The 2,912-nt window shown below is 34.9% G+C and overlaps 1 non-coding gene across 1 annotated transcript; it reads right to left on the minus strand.

Moving 5' to 3' along the window:
• Positions 1–1,846: 1,846 nt before the first annotated feature.
• Positions 1,847–1,950, minus strand: LOC120367846 (U6 spliceosomal RNA). The gene has a single exon (XR_005582118.1). It is a non-coding gene; the product is annotated as a U6 spliceosomal RNA (small nuclear RNA).
• Between the last annotated feature and the right edge of the window lie 962 nt (positions 1,951–2,912).

Raw genomic sequence — 2,912 nt, forward strand, 5'->3', positions numbered from 1 at the left:
TAAATTACTAAAAATTATGCATTGAGAATATCATGCCTCTACCCAGTGAAGTTTCTTTTAGAGTGGACAAATATTTTGGTAGTCATGAAAGTGCAATCATTTAAAATGTTCAGGTTCAATGACAAGACGCCTTTTATATAAGTACAAGACTCTTAAGTTATTTCTTAATCCCATCCATATAGATATTTGAGACGCTTTTTTGACATTACATATGGGGTGTAGATAAAGGAGACACTGAGGTCTGCCTGAGTGGGTTCATTCGTCCCTCTGCTGGCCTTTGATTCTCCCTCAGTGCTTAACACTAATGGCTGCTGACAGACCTGTTTCTGCATTCCAGCATTGCCAGCTAATTATTTTCAGATCTCTGGAATCTGCAAACATTCAGAGGCTAGTGTTGAAATGGAAAAATTCCATATAATCATTAAATTATTCTTTAATTCTTGTTATGTGTATAAGGAAAAATATCTGGGAAGAGTCACTTTTGAGATTTTTTTTTTCCACATCACAAACAACTTTCAAGTAAGAGCATCAGCCTTGCACACAAGTCAGTTTCTTGTTTTTATTGCTTCTTAAATCTCAAGTTCCACTGATGCTTCAGAACTCTCCAATTTTCCTGTTAAAACCTGAAAACAAACCTGTTTTTCTTTCTGGAATGATAAATTTTGTACTGAAACAGCATATAGAATACCAAAGAATGCTATTTGAAAATGTTTAAAATTTCCAAAGAAGAGATCTAAAATATAGCACATGTTTTTAAATCTAGTTCAAAAAGTGTTCTTATAAATCTGAAGAAATATAATAGATTCAGATTGGCCATGAGTAGTTTATTTGAAATATTTTCCCATCAGTACTATCCCTAGAGCATTAAGTTTGGTGGTTCTGTTTCTCCTTTTATGAAAAGAAAATTCTATTATCTCTCACAGTTTTACCACATAGGACAATAAAGTGTATATATCTCTGTAAATAGTGTAATTGATCAGAAGAATTGACTCTAGCGAGTCTCAAGAGTTAGAGAAAGCAATTATACTCAGCTCTCTGCTTTTCTGAAACATAATCATTACATAGCATTAAAAACATTCTTTCAAACAGGGATCAGTGGGTTCAATGGATTGCTGACAATATTTATTTTCCAATAAAAGCAAGTTACTGAAAATACATCTGAGAAACATTTCTGCAATCTTCCTAGTATATATAATGTAAAACTGAGAATGGTAGGAAGAGTCTTATAAGCACTGAATCCAGGAGCTGGGTGTAGAACCTAGGCAGGAAATGGTATTATACATCTAGAAAATTGATGATAATATGTGCCCCAAGGTAGCAGTACATCTATATATAAGTAGATTGCCAAAGATGTCAAAAGAACAAATAAGTGTCTAAATCAGAAAGCGACGCTATGTTCAAAGACTTTCTCTTAAATAGCTGACGTAAAGCACTAAAAAGACTCGAAGAGAACAGGATGAAAAATAGACCTATATCCTTTGGGCATATGTTTACATGAAATACATTTTTTAAAGGGGTAGAGATTTGGAAGTAAGGATTAAAAGATCTAGAATATCCATTATCCAAGTAAAGTGAGTTCTAGTTCATGACATTTGAGATTCGACTGTCATGGAAGAGAGAAGACAGAGAACACTGGGCCTACTCTGACTGTATCCACTAGTTTTAGCTAAAAAAAAAAAAAAAAAAAAAAAAGCCAAATGCTTATTTTTAACTTTGAACAACAAGAATAGAGGGGGGAAAAGGGAGAAAGAAATAAAAAAAAAAAAGAAGAAGAAGGGAGGGAAAGAAATCAAAATATAAGAGCAACAGCGTGTTTATCCTCTGGAAAATAGGCATTTCTTTTTTTTTTTTAATTGAACCCTTCATGAACTTTCATGTCATCCTTATACAGGGACAATGCTAATCTCCGTATCGTTCCAATTTTAGAGTACGTGCTGCTGAAGCGAGCACTGTTTCTTTCTCTAAACATCCTACAGGAGTTTAAAAAATTTTGGCGCACCAATTAGTATCGCTCCTAGTGCTGTCCAGGAGATAGCAATTAATCCCAATTTACCACAACTGCCAATATCCCATTGTTAAGTGGTTTTAAGAATTATTTAATAAAAACTCAGAGATATAAACAAAGAAGATGGAAAAATGATTTACCTACTACTGCCTATCCCCGACCTGACTTAATGTCACTTCCCTCCCTTAAGTTGCTGTCCCTAAACATTTCTGGGAAATGTACTTCCATTTACTGGTGCCACTAGCAATTCCAAGAACAAAGTTTGAGCTATGATTCCTGTTGGTTTCTGTGTGTTTATCTAAGCTAAACAATTTTTTCGTTCAATGTTTTTGTGTCCTATACCTACTCATTTATGATTAAATGGTCCCTCTGGATGAAGTCAAGTACGCCGTAAGGCTTTTGACCCAATGTGAAGTGTCCAAATGCTCAAACACGGCAGTGACAACGTTGCTTGGATTGGATTTAATCCGGCTTTATTGGCTTGGATTCTATACCTAGAAAGTCTTGCCACTAGCATTTAGGCATTTAGGCACACCAAAAAGAGGAATTCTAGTAGCTGAAGTCTGAATACATTTTCTGGGTAACTAGTTTCTGACTCAAGAATGGTAGAAGAAAGCACTAGAATTCTTGCAAAAAATATACATAAAAGCTAAAATATGTTTTCAAAAGTCAGAAAATATAAATCTCTTTCTCTCTCTTTTTGTTATGCATAAATCCTAGGGTTTCTGGCAATAATTTAGACTATCTATAACAGAATTGTAACTGCCCCTAAGGAAATGTAGTAATCAACATTTCTGGAAAGATGTCTTTGATGTACTCTTTCACCTGGAACACGGACTAGGCCCTGGGAACAGTTTTCAGGTAGCTCCTGAACGGCATTTTGGGTAGCTGCCAGGATGGTTTAAAT

Source organism: Saimiri boliviensis, chromosome 3, assembly GCF_048565385.1.
Source record: "Saimiri boliviensis isolate mSaiBol1 chromosome 3, mSaiBol1.pri, whole genome shotgun sequence".
NCBI classification, from domain to species: domain Eukaryota; kingdom Metazoa; phylum Chordata; class Mammalia; order Primates; family Cebidae; genus Saimiri; species Saimiri boliviensis.